This window comes from Bubalus kerabau, chromosome 2, assembly GCF_029407905.1.
Source record: "Bubalus kerabau isolate K-KA32 ecotype Philippines breed swamp buffalo chromosome 2, PCC_UOA_SB_1v2, whole genome shotgun sequence".
Classification (NCBI taxonomy): domain Eukaryota; kingdom Metazoa; phylum Chordata; class Mammalia; order Artiodactyla; family Bovidae; genus Bubalus; species Bubalus kerabau.
Window position 1 is genome coordinate 5634086 of NC_073625.1, and position 18341 is coordinate 5652426.

The window sequence follows — 18341 nt, forward strand, 5'->3', positions numbered from 1 at the left end:
AAGTGTACAGTCAAATAAGTTTGATAAAAATAGTTCCACTTGTGGAACTGCCACCTCAATCAGAATATAGGGTGTTTCCAGGAATTCCCTGGTGGTCCAGTTCTTAGGACTCCACACTTCAGCTGCACCAGGCGCGGGTTCCATCCCTGGTTGGGGAAACCAGATTCTGCAAGCCATGCAGCACAGCCCAAAACAATAAAGAGAATCCTGAGGATTTAAGATAAAAGAGCATAGAGCATTTCCATCACTCCAAAAATCTCCCCGTGCCCCTTCACAGTCGGTCGCCCTACCTCCAGAACAGCTTACTATCACTGTAGATAAGATTTGCCTTTTCTAGAATTTTATATAAATATACTCCTATAGAATGAATGCTCCTTGGTTCCTGAGCTGCGCATGTCTCGTGGCTGCTATGCTGCACCCCTTGTACCACGTACCACAGGCGTCTACTCCCAGCTGGTTTAGGGGGCAGCCCTTTCCGGTTCCTGCGGGCCTCCCTTTCTGCAGGAAAACTCGGAAGAGGACAGTCAGTGGGATCAGCAGCAGCCCCTGGCCCTGCGTCTGTTTTCGTGAGCACCCTGGTCAGGAGCCACCCTCTCCCTAAGCCATTGATCTTTCTAAATTCCCCTCGCCCTCAGCCATTCTCTTGGCAGGACTTGGCGGCTTGCCTGGTGGCTCAAACCTTTACTCCTGGAAGCCAGCCCTTGGCAGTCCCACCACACACCCTTCTCAGACAACAGTTACTGCGGGGTCAGAGAGCCCTGGCATCAGGAAGCCTGGGGGCACCAGGAGGTACCCAAGTGGACCACTGGGGTTGCATCCTTGTCTCTCTGTCCCACTGGGAAGAAGCATCGCCTCGCATAGCTGGTCGGGGTCAAATCCCATGGCCAGTATGCTGCCTTTCTGGTCCCTGGGGCACCGGGAGGCCAGAGTGTCCTGGCTCTAATAAGACACTGGCTGTGTGCCCTGGCCAGAGTGTGTCTCCTTTGGAGATCAGAGCTTTAACCCTGCAGAGCTCAGGGTGGCAAGGATGGAAAGCATGCACTTCCTCATCCTGATTAGATCAGTGGGACTGATGGTGAGTGGGTCACTCTTCTTCCCCATGCCCCTTTCTGTACCCAGGTGTTTTTCTTACTGGGGACTTAGCCCCACACAGAATTCCTCATAGCTCAGTTGATAAAGAATCTACCTGCAATGCAGGAGACCCAGGTTTGATTCCTGGGCTGGGAAAGTCCCCTGTAGAAGGAAACGGCAACCCACTCCAGTATTGTTGCCTAGAGAATCCCATGGACAGAGGAGCCTGGTGGGCTACAGTCCATGGGGTCCCAGGAGTCTGACATGAGTTAGCAATAAAGAGAGAGAAAGAGAAGTCTTTGATTTAAGCATACGCTGCATCCTGAGGCTGGGTACCACATCCCTTCCGGAGCTGCCTCTAAGCTGGTGATCCACGGTTCCTTTGGAGGAAAGCAGTCCGGCCTTCTGGGAGGCCGGCTGCTTCCGCAGGGCAGGGTGTGTCGCACAACCCAGGGGTCCCATGCCCTTGGCCTCTGCCCACGGCCTGTCTTTGCTGCAAAGCAGGGCCCCTGCTCAGTGTCGGAGGAGGTTGTCAGGAGGATGCGAATCACAGAGGTGACCAGATTTCCTTGCCAATTGTGCCATAATGAACTCTCATCAGATCTTCATCCGTGGCCATTTTAAAGTCCTTCTGTCATTTACGGACATTCGTCATGCTCTGATGCTTTTGCAAAAGTGTTCCTTTAAGAAGAATCTTGAAGCGTTTCTTCAAGGTTTGTGGAAAAGTATAGCTTTCCAAAGGGCTTCCCTGATAGCTCAGATGGTAAAGAATCCGCCTGCATTGCAGGAGACACCAGTTCAATTCCTGGGTCTGGAAGATCCCCTGGAGTAGGGATAGGCTACCCATTCCAATATTCTTGGACTTCCCTTGTGGCTCAGCTGGTAAAGAATCCGGATACCTGGGTTTGATCCCTGGGTTGGGAAGATCCCCTGGAGAAGGGAAAGGCTACCCACTCCAGTATTCTGGCCTGGAGAATTCCATGGACTGTATAGTCCATGGGGTCCTAAAGAGTAGGACACCACTGAGCGACTTTCACTTTCACTTCACGTCATAGCTTTCCGAGAACTAAGATCACACCACTGAACAGAATACGGATTCACAGAGTTCTGACGGAAAACTGCTGAGGGTGACTATAATTTTTATGACTCTTTATTGGAAACATTGTTGATTCTTTAGTGTTTTGTTTTCTCCAGATTTAAGAAAACCATTTGCCTTTTAAACTATCAGCAATTTGCTGACTTATACCCTTGGGAACAAAGATGAAACATTTATCTTTTTCTCCCTACTTTTTCTCTCCAGAACTGAGAAAATTTCAGAATGAGTAGTCTTATTTTCATGGCAATACAGTTATTTGCATAAATTCAATAAGAATCTGTTCTTGTCAAGGGGCTGAACTGTAGCAGCTGAGGGCTGAAGCCAGCATTGAGCTGGTGGTCCCTCCTGAGCCCTGGCCATTTGCCCTTTGTCCTGACAGCCGGGCTGTTCTCAAGGGAGTAACCTGGTGGCTTAGACAACAGGGACCCGAAAGTGGATTTTCATGAATAACCCCTGGTGTGGTCAGATGTATGGAGAGACGTCTGCGTCCCCCCTGCAAGAGACTGGGCACCTCACTTGTCTTCCATGTCCCCACTCATGAGGCGCTGACACCCCTGGCAATCAGGAGGCTGATGCCCCAGTCTAGGTACCAGCCCTGGTTACTCGCCCTTCAGTAGAATCATCAGTAGGTGGGATGCACAGGAAGGGCATCCGCCGCAGCACCTGGATGGGGTGGAGTGTTGCCAGGACCCTGCATTGCCCTTGAAATACAGTGAGTTGGTTAATGCAGCAGCAGCACCTCCTGTTCTAAACAGTGCCCACGGCAGCTGCCAGAGGAGTCCAGGGCCACCCCCAGGAGTTCCCCACCAGCAACGGGTCAGCAACCGGATTATATCAACTAAGTGAGGGTTCTAAATATGCTTTGATTTGCGTGGACACTGCTTCTGGCCTAACTCAAGCTTTCCTGTCGCCACATGAACCAGACCGCCACCCTCAGTTGATCAGAGAAGCAGAGCGCCATGAACTGACTCCCTCGTCAAACAGTGATGGGGGTCACATGTCAAAGGCTGGGATGTGTGAGACTAGCAAAGGAGCATGGTGTTCAAAGGAGGTTCCCTCTGCCCTCAAACCTGCAGGCCGCAGATTAAATCACTAACAGGTCCAACCAGCCTGCCTGGGTGGACTAAGATGCTGTCCCAGACTTTATGCACTTGAGTGATCAACCGGCAGGGACTGTTGCCCCCTAGGCCAGCCTGGGGGCCCTGCCAAAAATCGCAACCCCATGAAGTACTGAAGTGTCAGCAGACAGCAGTGCCCTGCTTCTCACCGCGGGGCAATGTGCTGTGCTGTGGGAGCACCAAGCCCCCACGCCCGGGACAGGTGGCGTCCACGGGAAGCTGCAGTGGGACGTCCCACCCAGGTAGGAGGGTTGCTTCCTACTCCCGTGTCTGGGGGAACTGCTCAGTCTCCGCCGGACCCCTGTGGTGCTGCCAGCTGCCTGTGGAGATGCAGTATGCCTGGAGTGGACTGTGCACCCACTGAGAGAGGGGTCCTGGTCTGGTGGACCCCACCCCAGTCCATCTCACACCTGACAGGGCTGCCTCCCCCGGCCAGCATGTGTGGTGTGCTCAACCAGGTCAGGTCCTAAAGCTGCCCAACTCCCGCTCCTTGAGGACAGGAGGGTCTGTTCTCTTTTCCGCTGGTACCATCACCTGGCCACCACCTTCATCCCTCCATTGGCCTGGATGCTATTTTAGCCCACGTAGAAGCCCTCCCCCAGTTCACCCAGCAAGCCTTGAATAGCTGGCAAAGCCAGCCGTCCCTGTACACCGAAATGCCTCTAGGGAGAAAAGCCGTCCTCCAAGTTAAAATGGCCTGGGAGGGTTCTCACTGCTTGCTTCCCAAGGAGGCACCTGTGTGTTTGTTGTCTAAACATGATGTTGCATGTTCACACCTGATGGATCTGTGAGTGTGTCTTCTTTGTTAAAGTCACATGGAGACACAAGCAAATACCCTGAGTGATCCACCCCCAGCCAAGGGAACTTTGGTAAATCCGTGGTTTGGGTCATGCGGCTCTTGATGGGGAAAAGATGTTACTTAATTTGGGAATCATTCTGATCTCTGCTTTCTTTTCATGTGCCTATTGCTGCCAAACAAGCCACAAGCCATCTTGATGCTGGTGAAAGGCTTGCTGACCTCTCAGAGCCCGTTGTAGGGAGCAAGGGTGCAAGTGGGATTGGAGGAGTCAGTGGGGAGGCCTGGAGTGTGGAGGGAGGTTTTAAAGAAGATGCGACCTTGGACTGACCCTTGAGCTGGCCCCAGGCAATCGGAGGCTCCTCAGTCCCTCCCCAACCTTGAACTGTACCTTCCGCCCCCCTTTCCCACAGTCCCATTTTCAAGGATGCAGCCTGGAGAGAGAGCAATGAGGTGTTGAGACTTCTGGATGGAACACACGACTGAACTGGGTAAGGGCTCTGTATGAACGTTAAGATCTGCTGAGAGGGTGGAGATGCCTCCTGGACTGGCCCAAGCCAGTCCTCCTGTGTAAGTTTCCTTGCTTATTAAATCTGCCACCTACCTGCCTGGCTTTGGTTCTTCCTTGCCTTCAGTGTTTGGGGGGCCAGCTTCAGATATCCTCCGGGGAACTCCTGAGTTTTTAAGCCAGCACTCAGAAGTTGCATTGTCAGGGGTCCCATGCCTGTGGACCCACAGACCGCTGAGCTGGCAGGAAAGGCAAACCCACGCCTGGAATTGGAATCCTCACCTGTGAGGCTGCCTTTTCTTTCGGCCATGCTGCACGACATGTGGGATCTTAGTTCCCTGATCAAGGATCAAACCCATGTGCCCTCTGTAGACAGTGATAAGTTTTAACCACTGGACCATGAGGGAAGTCCTGACACCTGTGAGGATGGGCTACAGGCTCTCCCTTTGCAGCTTGCTGAGACACACAGAGGCAGCGGCAGCTGATCCACCTTGGTAAGTGGGAGTCCACAGTGCTGGGCTGTCTATGGCCCCCATCTCTGGCACAATGACTTATTCCATCACGCACCTTTTAAGTTCTGGGTGGCCAGTGACAATGGCTGACAGCATCAGCTGACCGAGTCGTTTTGTCTCCTGGGTTGTTCAGTGGATGCACAACCTGCGTATCATGTGGGTGTTTCTCGTGGGTGTGAACGTGTGACACGCAAGTCCATCCTCTCTATGGAGGGTCTGTGTGTGCCTCTGCGTGCCTCCACTCCAGATTGTCTCATCTCTGATCTTCCAGATTTTTTCTTTCCAGACCCCTGACTAAAGCCCAGACCTTTGGCTACTGCCCAGGAATACTGATACAGTCTCACTTCTGTCCAAAGTGAAGGACCAGAGGCGTTGTTTGCAGATCTGCCCAGTGGGGAGTGTCCCCTCTCAGTGTCTTTCGAGTATGCTCCGTGTTGAAAGATAAACTTAGGCATTTCAAATATTTTAAGAGTTTATTTGGACATTTTTAAAATTCAAATCAGCCAGCACCAAACTGTGTTTAGGCAGCTTCACCAGCTGGAGCTCAGAGACTGGCTTGTAGGAAGCAAGACAGGGACCTGCTGGTTGGATACAGCTTACAGCCCAGCTGGGTGAATGTGATTGGCTGTCCTTAGTTTAGCTTTAATAACCTTGAGGCATTTCAGCCTTAGATTTTGGTTTGCTGACTCAGGCTGCCAGGACCTTGGACCGTATCAGCCTAACAGCCTCCTATTTGATTACCACCCTGAAGACGGCTGTAATGCAGCTGCCAACTGTTTTCAGCTTGAACCACTGCAAGGAATGTTTAGGAGACAGAATCGGTGAATTGAAGGATTTGGTAAATGATTCCCTTTGTCTTCCTTCCCAAAGTCTTCCCCTCTAATACTCTGAATTTTCTATTCCCTCCTAGAGTATAAATTCCATCAGAGTAGGATTTTTTTTTTTTTGGCTGTGCTGCTTGGCATATGTGATCTTAGTTACCTGACCAGGGATCGAACCCGGGCCAATGGCAGTTGATGTGCAGATTCCTAACCACTGGACCACCAAGAAAGTCCCCAGGGTAAGGATTTTTCCTGCTAATTTTGTTGCTATGATCCCTGGTGTCTAGAACAGTACCTGGCACAATGTGTGTTCCCGATAAACATTTGTTGAATGAACAAACGAGTGGATCTCAGAAAATCCATAAGACTGGTTGGAGGCACTCATCTTCCTGTTTGCTTTCCCACAGCTCCTCCTTCCAAAACTTAACTTACTGTGTTCTCCAAATATCCCCTGCACAGCGCTGCCCTTCACCTCCACTACAGCTGACAGTCTCCCCGAGTTCCTGCAAGAGGCAAATCTCTGGTCTTCCTGCCTCTACTTTAAATTGCTTCCCAAGCACCATTCATTTTGTTGGGGAATTGTTGATTGAAACTAAGTGCCTTGCTCAGGCATGATGATGGCCCCTTGCATGAGTTGTCTCCCAACAGAAGGCCCCGACAAGACGCATGGTGCTGCTCCTGGGAGGATTCAGAGGGAACAAAAGCCGGGAGAAGATGCCAACCCATAATATGTCCTGCTAACCTCCCAGAATCCTTTGCGCTGGAGTCCACCTTGGCTGAGAGAAGCACTCGCCACCAGGAAGGACCCTGAGTCAGAACAAATATGGGCCAAGCAAGATGACTGGCCAGAGACAACCCAGAAACTAAACCATCTCTATTAAACCTGCAACTTCGAGCCACGTGGCAGGGCAGTTCTCCTGGGCTCCCCTACCCTCTCCTGGGTTCTCCTGGGCTCCCCTACCGTCTCTACCCGGGTGCCCTTTCCCAATATACTGTCTTGCTTTGTCAGCATGTGTGCCTCCTCAGAAAATTAATTTCTGAGTGTTAGATAGGAGCTCGTTCTGGGCCCAAAAGGGCCTGCCATAATTGCAGTCACTGCTGACGGAATTGATCTTTTTCTGATGTAAATCAGGTCATGTCTTTTCTCAGCTGGAAGGCTTGCCTGTGGCTGCCCACCTGAGAGTGGATGAAAGGCTAACGCCGGCCCCGCCCCATCCCACCTCGTACTGCTTAGGTGCAAGCCAAACTGTGTTCTTTTTCTTCCTCAGACTATCAAGCTCCTTTCCGCAGGTGTCTTTGCTCTGCTCCGTCCTTTTTCATTTGTGTGCAAATTGGCTTCCTCCTGTCACTCAGGTTTCAGCAAAATGCCTCTTTCTGAAGGAGTCTTCCCTAGCGCCCAATTGTAAGGAGACCCCCTATCTCTCTCCATCCCAGAGCAGTTTTTTTCCCTTCATATCTCTTATCACTATAAGAAATGATCTCCTTTTAAAAATATTTTTTTCTGAGCTTTTAAATCCCTCTGTTAGGATGTAAACTTTGTGAGAAAAGAAATCTTATTGTTCTTGGGAACAAAAATCATATTCCCAGAATCCAGCCAAGCATGCGGCACACGCATGTCAGCGCACACACACACACACCAATACAAACAGTGACTTAGCGCTGATAGTGACTTAAAATATCTCTGTTTCAGGAAGACAGCAATGAAGAGCAGTTTGTTCATGACCTTGGAAAAACCAAGAGAGTTGTTTTTACCGTCACCAGTAAGTACAGGGGGTGGAACTCTTGGCTGTGGTTAGCAGAGGCTGTAATGCTTTTCTCTGTCTAGTTATTTGAGGCTCAGCTTTGATCTCTGGGACCAAGGAGGAAGGGTCATGGGTATCTTGGTAGTTTCTTTAGAATTGCATGAAAGCCATGTACCTTGAATTTTAAAAGCCTAATTATGTTGTTTTGAACAAAAATGACTTTAGCTTGGGATTCAGCCAGTTTTTTTCTGTAAAGAGCTGGAGAGTTAATATTTTTGGCTTTATGGGCCATATGGTCTCAGTTGCTGCTTCTCTGTTCTGCCCTTCTAGTGCAAAGGCAGCTATAAACAATACTTAAGCAAGCGGCCGTGGCAGGGCGTGACCTGGCGCAGGAGTTGGAAATGCGGAGGCAGATTTGGTCAGTGGGCTGTAGTCGCATAATTCCTGCTCTAAGTCTTCAAGGAAGTACATTTTCAGTGACGTTTAGCCAGCTAGTCTTTCTGTGCCAGTAGGGGATCCGGAAACTGCAGCATAAATTTAGAAAGCTGAATTTGGGGACTAGAAGAGTAACAGTAATTGTAATAGCAATAGCTGATGTGGCAGAGGATGAGATGGTTGCATGGCATCGCCAATTCAATGAACATGAACGTGGGCAAACTCCGGGAGATGGTGGGGGACAGGAAAGCCTGGAGTGCTGCAGTCCATGGGGTCACGGGGCTGGACATGACTTGGTGCCTGAACAACAACAGACAACGCTTACGTAGTACCTGGGGCAGTATTTCAAGTACTTTTCTTAACATCTTCTAGTTTCATCCTCACGATATTACTGAACTTGGGTCCACCTGCCTGAGTGCCCAGTTAAAGCCAATCTGCTGACACCAGGCTCTGGTGAAGGAAAGTACAGTCTCTATTGCAGGGCATCAGACAAGGCATCCAGGGACAGCTAGTTCTCTGGAAGCCCAAACTTCCTGTTGGGTTTCAGGAAAGCATTTTTAAAGGTCAGGTGTGGGAGGGGTGCTGCAGTTTTTGTGATCAATCAGCTCATGATTGATGAGCCTCTGATGGCTCATCAACCACCCTCTGATTGGTTTAAATTGTTATTTAAGAAAAAGGAGGAAAAAACCCTCCTTTTTCTTATCCATAAATTGGAGTTGTTACTGGAACAAACTTGGGTCCATTTTCTGCCTCGCAGCAAAGCCAATTTACTGACACTGGGTTGTGGCGAAAGAAAAAAGACAGTGTTTATTGCAGGGCACATAGCAGGGAGTATGGGCAGCTCATGCTCAAAGGGCCCAGACTCCCTGACGGTCTTCAGGAGAAGGCTTTTAAAGGTAGCCTTTGAGGGGAGGGCTGAAGGGTGCCTGACTTTCTTCTGATTGGTTTGTGGGAGGTGACAGGGTGATGTTTCAGGAATCTTAATCATCAGCATTCTGGTTCCAGCCAATCTGGGCTCTTGTGCTAGTGCTCAGCCTATAGTGACCATCCTCCACCTGGGTTGGGGGGATGTCTTAGTTCCTGCAGAACTACTCAGAGATACACATCAGTTCAGTCGCTCAGTCTTTGCAACCCCATGGACTGCGGCATGCCAGGCCTCCCTGTCCATCACCAACTCCCAGAGCTTACTCAAATTCATGTCCATTGAATCGGTGATGCCATCCAACCATCTCATCCTCTGTCATCCCCTTCTCCTCCTGCCCTCAATCTTTCCCAGCATCAGGATGTTTTCCAATGAGTCAGTTCTTTGCAACAAGTGGCAAAAGTATTGGAGTTTCAGCTTCAGCATCAGTCTTTCCAACGAACACCCAGGACTGATCTCCTTTAGGATGGGACTGGTTGGATCTCCTTGCAGTCCAAGGGGCTCTCAAGTCTTCTCCGGCACCACAGTTCAGAAGCATCAGTATGCATCAGATCGTTGTGTATTTTTCTTGAGGGAACGCAGGACTGTTTCATCACTATAGTGTTGTCATTCTTTTTCTTCTTTAACTGCTTTCTTTTGTTTCTGGAATCTCATACTTCCCTAATTAGTAACTGCACCTGCCTTTTCTTTGGAGCTTAGGGACCGTCTAAGAGTCTAAAGCCTTTTTCTATAAACAACAAATGGGCACACAGAGGAGCTTTTGTACCCAGGAGGGCCCCACAGGATGCTGCTTGGTTTCAGAGTCAGTAATATTATCTATGCAACAATGGTTTTGAGCCTCAAATAAAGTTATCAATATATTAACTGCCTGCTCTATACAGAGAGTGGCTGTTTTGTTGAGAGATGAATGTGGGCTTTTTCACATTAATGAATTCTCTAGGAGCTTGGTTGCTAAGTCCAGAAAATTCAATTGATTTGGATTTTATTATTTCATATTTCTATATCTATATAGGTTTATTAATACTATTATAATTATAGTTACTATTATAGTGTCATCCATGTGACCTGTTAGTAAACAGGAGAAAAGCTTTATCAAAGTAAAAAATGCCATATCCAGATATTAATTCCCCTAAAATAAGCAGTGTAAACCATAAAGCATTAACAAAGAACCTTAAAACATTCCTTCTGAAGAGATGAAAGATTAGAAAGCTGCCGCGGTTGGCTGGCTCAGGCCCACCCCTTCCTAGAGCAGCGGGGGATGAGATGACCTCTCAAGGTTCCTTGTAGCTTTTGGTTTTGTTTTCTGATGTCTGTTTAAAGATTATGCTAATACTGCTGATGTAAAATCCTTTGTACACAGTGATGCTTAAAAATACTGGCTCCTGACCTGAAGCTATCCCTGCCGAGTTAAAATTGTATGCTGGAGATTAACAGGACTCAAATGCTCATGTTTTATACAAGCCATTGGGTCTTTTTCTTCTCCTCTAAAAGATTTCTTGTTATTGTTATATTTTGGACTAAAGCAGAAAGGAGAAGGTTGATAAAAAATGCATTCAGATACAGAAGGATTTAACTAAGCTTAATTTTTATATTGTGGGTGAGAAAAAGGAATGAATAATAATGTAGAATACAAAGACCCAGGAGGTGACCCCCCAGTAAGATATCACCAGAGCAGCATATTAACTAGGAAAGAGGCTTTGTAGCTGAGAATGGAGTTCCCAGGTTGGTAAGCCGCATGGATCCAATAAATAACTTGTCTAGAATTTTGGGAGAATAGGCTTTGGAGCCAGTGTAGGAGAGTTCAGACACTAGTAGTTCTGACCTCTAATGGCCTCTGTGTTCTTGGCAATGTATCTTGTGCTTCTCATCTATAAAATGGGAATAATAATAGAACCTACTTCTCAGGGTTGTTGGGAAGATTAAAGAGGTAATAAATGTAAAGTGGCTAGCATGGTGCTTGGAATATGTGCTCAATAATAGCAATTAATTAAAAATCATATGTACTATTGTGCTTTATTTTGTTTCCTTTTTGTTTTGCTTCTTTGCTTTTTTCTTTTTTTTTCTTTTTTGCTGCACCATGAGGCTTGTGGGATCTTATCCCAGGGATCAAATCTGAGCCCCACTGCAATGGAAGCGTGGAGGCTTAACCACTGGACTATCAGGGTAGTCCTTCTGTACTTTTTATGATGGAAAAATTTAAAAATTTTAAAAATATTCGGAGAGAAATATAATAACCCCCATGCATTCATCAGCAGTTACCTATTTACGAACAATCTTGTCTTACCCAATGCCCATTCACTTCTCTTACTTTTTCTTGATTATTTGAAACAGATTACATTCATATATTTTACTTTGAAATATTCCAGTATGTATCTCTAAAATAAAGGTAGCAGAACACAGTGGCAGTGTTCAGAATATGCCATTGAGACATAAATATTATTTTGAAATGAAGTCATTTGAGAATAAACTTCTTTTTCCCTTGAACTCTTTTTATCTGCCTAAGAGCAGAGACTCTCAGAAGAACTCAACGGTAGTAAAATTTCCAGGAATGTATAACCACGGAAGATGGACTCATTACTCATACGAGAAGTTGGAGCCATATCTACACAGACATTGTCACAAAACTGTACCTATCACCTGTTCTCCTGGGGGGCCATTTATCTTTCCCAAAAGTCACTTGTTTTCCCATAAGTGCCCTTTCTTTCCTTCTTCTTCCCCTATTAAGGTTCATCAGTCCCAGACTATAAAGATAAGACACCTTTTTGAATCATGTTCCTTTTTGCTTTGCTTCTTTCTTTCTTTCTTCCTGGTTGCACCTTGCAGGCTCCTGCCCATTCTGATAACCTTGAGATATATCTGGATCTGTCCACATTCTGTCCTCTCCCAGGTTCCACCACCCTGGCCCACGCCACTGCCCTCTCCTGTCCATGTCACTGTAGCGGCCCTTGTAGTAAGTCTCCCTGATTCTCTCCTTGAGTCCCTGCCGCCTGTTCTCAAACCCAACAGCCAGAATAACCCTTATAAAACCTAAGCCATTTATACAACTCCTTTGCTCAAACCCTTTCAGAATAAGTATTGAAGTCCTTGCAATGGTTTAAAAGCTTCTAAATAATCTACACCACTTCACCTCACTCTACTCCAGCCTTATTTTAGTGCTTGGCAGATCTTTATTATTATTTTAAATTAATTTTTATTGGAATATAATTGATTTACACTGTTGTGTTAGTTTCAGGTGTACAACAAAGTGAAGCACTTATCCACATCCATATATCTGCTCGTTTATAGATTCTTTTCCTATGTAGGGTATTACTGATTATTGAGTGAGTTCCCTGTGCTATACAGTAGGTCCTTGTTGTTATTCTGTTTTATATATAGTAGTGTGTATATGTCAATCCCAAATTCTAATTTATGCCTTTTCCTCTTGGTATCACAAGTTTGTTTTCTATATGTCTGTGACTATTTCTGTTTTGTAAATAAGTTCATTTGTACCATATTTTTAGATTCCACATGTAAGCCATATCATATGATATTTGTTTTTCTCTCTCTGACTTACTTCACTTGGTATGATAACCTCCAGGTCCATCCATCTTGCTGCAAATGGCATTATTTCTTTTTTGCAGTTGAGTACTGTTCCACTGTATATATGTACCATATCTTCTTGATCCTTTATCCTGTTGATGGTGGCTCAGATGGTAAAGAATCTACCTGCAATGCAGGAGCTGCTGCTGCTGCTGCTAAGTCGCTTTAGTTGTGTCCGACTCGGTGTGACCCCATAGATGGCAGCCCACCAGGCTCCCCCGTCCCTGGGATTCTCCAGGCAAGAACACTGGAGTGGGTTGCCATTTCCTTCTCCAATGCATGAAAGTGAATAGTGAAAGTGAAGTCGCTCAGTTGTGTCTGACTCTTCGCGACCCCATGGACTGCAGCCCACCAGGGTCCTCCATCCATGGGATTTTCCAGGCAAGAGTAATGCAGGAGAGCAGGGTTCAATCCCTGGGATGGGAAGACCCCTTGGGGAGGGGAATGGCTACCCTCTCCAGTAGCCTTCCTTGGGCAGGCTACAGTCCATAGGGTTGCAAAGAGTCAGACACAACTGAGCAACTAACACTTTCGCTCTTTTTTCCCCAGTATTCCACAGTATATATATGTACCACACTTCCTTACCTATTCACATGTTTTCAGACACTTAGGTTGCTTCCTTTGCAGGTTTTTAAATGCACCTGTCATATCCCTTCACAGGGCCTTTGCTCTGGCTGTTCTTTTTGCCTGTAGTGCTCTTCTCCCAGATTCCCACATGACCAATTTTCTTACCTTCTTCAAGCCTTTGCTCAAACGTCACCTTCTCGAGAACCCGCAGCCTAACCACTCTTAAATATTGCACTCGACCTCCTGCCCCCACACTACTGATCATTCTCACCCTGCTCCTCTTTTTAATTTTCTAAAGTATTTAGTTGCCTGCTCATGTACCTTATAATTTACTTGTCCATTGCTTACGTATTTGTTCCTCCAGAAGGTAAGTTTCCTGATGGTCTTTTGTTTTGTTCACTGAAGCATCACGTGTGTCTCGGTCAATGTCTGGTACAGAGAAACTGCCTAAAAGACACTTGCTGGATGGATGGCTGAATTTCTGTCAGTTATCCCTATAAAGAGAACATAAGTGCATTCCATGAGCCAAAGGACCTCTGGCTCACGTGACCATCCGCTCCCCATGTTTGTTTTTTTTTTTTTGCTTTTCTTCCTCTTGGCAATTCGTCTGTGTGCCTGGCACTGTATTAAATGTTTTCCAGTCTTGTCTCATTTAATCCTTCAAACAACCCTTAAGAAAATAGGTGCTAATAGCATGCATCTTCAGATGATGAAAATCAGGCCTAGGAAAACTCAGCTCCTGGCCATAACCTGCAGGATGAGAACTGGAAATAGAATCCAAGAGACGCCTACATCACTGCTTTAAACACCAGGTCATTCCTTCCCTGGGGGTGGAGCTGCTCTAAGTTTAGTCACTTATGGCAGTTTCTCCCTTTGTTCATCAACAGGTATTTACTGAGCACTGACTGCGTCAGGTCCTTAGGACACATCAGTGGACCAAACAAGAACCCTGCCCTCTGAACTTTCCTTTCATCGACCTCTTTCAAAGCTCCAATTCAGGGCTAATGTGGAGAGTCAGGCAGCGTCCTAGGGTCTGTGGGTCTTAGGCCATAGAGAACATCCTTCACATAAAATCACTCTTCTTATGCGGTGTATACAGACCATGGAATACTTCCCAGCCATCAAAAGGAATGAAATACCGTTACATGCAGCAACATGAATGGACCTAGAGATGATCATACTAAATGAAATAAGACAGGCAGGGAGAGACAAATATATGCTCTCCTTTATATGTGGAATCTGACATATGGCACAAGTAAACGTATCTATAGAACAGAAACAGACTCACAGGCATAGAGAACAGGCTTATGGTGGGCAAGGGGGCGGGAAGTGGGGAAAGGATGGAATGGGTGAGCAAATACAAACCATTGTACATAGAATGGATAAACAAGGTCCTACTATATAGCACGGGGAACTATATCCAATATCCTGTGATAAGCCATAATGGAAAAGAATATGAAAAAGAATGTATATGATTATATGATAACGGAGTCACTTTGCTGTACAGGGGCTTCCCTGGTGGCTCAGATGGTAAAGAATCTGCCTGCAATGCAGGAGACCAGGGTTCGATCCCTGGGTCAGGAAGATCCCCTGGAGAAGAGAAAGGCAACCTACTCTAGCGCTCTTGCCTGGGAAATCCCACGGACAGAGAAGCCTGGAGGGCTATAGTCCATGGGGTCACCAAGAGTCAGAGACAACTGAGCAACTAACACTTGCTGTACAGACGAAATTAACACTATGTTGTAAATCAACCACACTTCAATAAAATTAAAAAAAATAATTCTTCTTCACCCAAACTTGTTTTGACAGCCCATCTGAAGTACCTGGATTAATGCCACCTTTGGTGAGATTTGAAAGGCCTGCCTTTAAGTACTTTCTAAAAATGTTTAGATTGGCCCCCACTTTATAGATGAGAAAATGAAGCCTTAGATGACTTTGTGACATTCTGAAAGTCAGTTAGTAAATGGCAGAGCCAAGATTTCTGGCTTCAAACTTTATGCTCATGATTCTTAGTTAACACTAGAGCAGTACCTGGTGCGCTGAGTGGGATGGGGTGGGGATGGTGGGGAGTGGGGGTGTTCTTCCTGGTAGATAAGAGGAGAATTGAACAGGAAAAGGAAGGGATCCTGGAGGCCCAGACTTGCCCAGGTGTTTTCCTGCTGTGGGGTAACAGGGCCGTGTTTGATTACCAGGGGCAGGTCAGTCCTTTGGCGGGGTGGGGGACATGAGATGAAGTAGGGCAGGGGGTGATGTAGGGAGCCCTATGGGCTGGATTCTTTGGAAGCACCTGGATACCTTTTCTCAAACTGATTTCTGGAGGGCACAGCCTCAGAGGCACCGGAGCTGGGGCTGGAGAAAGTCACTTGAGCTGGGCCGTGGCCTTCCACCTCACCTGCCGGATGGACTCAGCCTGACTCGGGATGTGGCAGGTAATGTCTCCACCTGGTTGAGATGGGAAATGTCTAAAGAGCAAGGAGTCTGTTCATTGCCATTCTGCTCTTCCTGTCCACACGGGAGAGGAAGTGAGATGTAATGGAGAGAGAACAGGCTTTGGATTCAAAAAAGTGGCTCTGTCATTTACCACCCAAATTATTTGTTTCCTGTCCATAAGAAGGAGCTAAGGCGCCAACAGTACTTATAAATATTCATTCATTTTTGGAGCATTTATTGGCATCTTTTATACATAAAGAAGTATACATGGTAAGTATCAAGGACATGATAGTTTAAAGTTCCTGGCATATACTTGCTGCTGAATAAATAGTAGCAATTATTATCGTCATTGTAATTACTGGTATACATGAGTGAATCAGCAGTGAGTCTTCTGGAGTGGTAGATATCACATCAGTTAGCATTCCAACTAACTAACTAGAAGTCCCACCCTAGTATCTTTGTGGAGCCTTAACTGCTGGGAATGATCCTTTTCCTCTCTAACTGGAAGTACTGTGTCTTTCTGCAATGGCTATGTGACTTCTGACAACCCTGGTCAACCGTATCCCAAAAGGAAATTAAGCTGCTTGCCCTGAATATCTTTGTTTCATGATGCTTGATAGAGATTTGCTAATAATTTCGACCTGGTAAAGAGTCGGTCAGTAGAAAATTAGAAATTTTAATGAGGATTCTCATTAGCTGTTCCTTGCAAATAATGGAGCTATAATCTTACTCAAGGTTCTTGGCAAAGCAATTCTCACTTCAATTCTTTCAAGTAATTATTATTTAGTGTTTATAACACTTTGTATTTCCTTAAATTTTTTCATTTATCTTTTCCATTATTCTTTAGGGGAAAAAAAATCCCCAGAAAATAAAACCCTTGAGGCATCTTAGCATATTAGTCTCTATTTCACAGATGGGGGAAAATGGGACAGATCTTTAACAAACACCAGTGTAACCCGTTATGCTTATGAAAATGATAGAAAGTTCTCTCTTAATGATTAGTCACAAGCAGTACTTAACCATTAAAATAAGAAGTACATGCACACATACACACATACACACACAGAGATAGAAAAGATGCTGTTGGTTTAATGCTTGCAATGTTCAGTGAGCAAAAACAACTCTGTATGACTTCTTTCCAGAAAATTCATGTGTTGAATAAACCCAGATTAAAGATGGTGATTTCATCACCTCTTTGCTGGTTTCTTGCCTTCAGAATTCCTGTTTTCCTCCTTGTCGTCTTCATTTCTTCTATTATTTTTTTAAATAAAAAAGTGAAAGTGATGTCGCTCAGTTGTGTCCGACTCTTTGCAACCCCGTGGAAAGTGGCAGATTTAATAATGGTGGGTCTTTTCATGAAGGTGGTGAATGAAAACTCTTCCATTGAGAATGGATGGACAAGGCCCTACCGTACAGCACAGGGACCCATATCCAATCTCTTGGGATAAACCAAAATGGAAAAGAATATGAAAAAAACAATGTTTATATGTGTATAACTGAGCCACTTTGTTACACAGCAGAGACTGGCACAACACTGTAAATCAACTTCTCTACTCAGTTCAGTTTGTCAATAACTCAGTCAATTTCAGTTTCATGCAACTACAAACGTTTGTTTTTGGCTCCTACACTCTGGGTGATCTGGGCTGGTCTGCTCCATGCTGAAGGGGCAGTGTCTACCCAGGGTATGCTTTTCTCATGGCAAAGACTCAAGCACCATAGTATAAGCATAATGCATAAGCACGTGTTCAGTCTTTGCTGGCGGCTCGTCTCATCAGCCAAAGCAAGGCACACTGCCGTCCCAAAGCTGAGGGACAGGGAAGCTTGCTCCGCCCGTCAGGGGGCCAGAGCACGGGTTTGGATGTGTTACTGGTGCGAGTGGAGAGGTGGTAAAGCCCTGCATACACAGGCAGTGTCTTCCTCTTCCCCTCTTGCCCTGACTCTTCTGACTTGCCCTTTAGAGGGTAACAGCAACTGAGCAACTGCAAGATGGGGTCACCGTAAGATAAAGTCTCGGGAAGGATGGCCGCCCAAGGATGTGCCAGGTCGAAATGTAATATCTAAGGAGGCTACCCGGGGTTTCCCAGGGATGTTAGATTTCCGGCCAAGACACTTCCATAATTTTCTATCCCTGTATTGTAGCCCTTTGCCAGTGACTCTGAGGATCTTCTCTTCTGAAGGTGGGGTCCGTTTCCCTGTCCCTGGAATCTGGGTTGGCTGGTGGCTTGCTTCGGCCAATCCCAGTCATCATGGGCTTTGCATGCTTCTGTTCTCACCTTGCCACCAGCATGAGAACAAGCCCAGGCTAGCGGGCTGAAAGATGAGAAGACCACGTGGAGCAGAGTCTCTGCTGAAGCCAATACGAGTCAGCCAGGGCGCAGCCGGCCCGCCAGCTGGCGGCAGACAGGAGTGTGCTCAGATCACAGACTGCGCGACAGCCGCATACACGGGTGGGAATAATACACGGATGTTGGTTTTTAATTGAAGTATAGTTGTTTACAATGTGTTAGTTTCTGCTGCACAGCAAAGTGATTCAGATATATATATATTCTTTATATATATAAATATACATAGTTATATATATATATAACTATATATATTCTTTTTTTTTTTGGTATTCTTTTCCATGATGGTTTATCATAGGATACTGAATATAGTTCTCTGTGCTCTACAGTAGGATTTTGTTGTTATGGCTGCTGTTTTAAGGCATCAAGTTTTGGGTGGTGTGTTAGGCAGAAGTACTAACT

At 46.2% G+C, this 18341-nt stretch overlaps 1 long non-coding RNA gene across 1 annotated transcript; it reads left to right on the forward strand.

Moving 5' to 3' along the window:
• The first annotated feature begins 6196 nt into the window (after positions 1-6196).
• LOC129644585 (uncharacterized) lies at positions 6197-15103 on the forward strand. Its single transcript, XR_008710850.1, has 3 exons — positions 6197-7324; positions 7613-7682; positions 14055-15103. It is a non-coding gene; the product is annotated as an uncharacterized LOC129644585 (long non-coding RNA).
• Positions 15104-18341: the final 3238 nt, after the last annotated feature.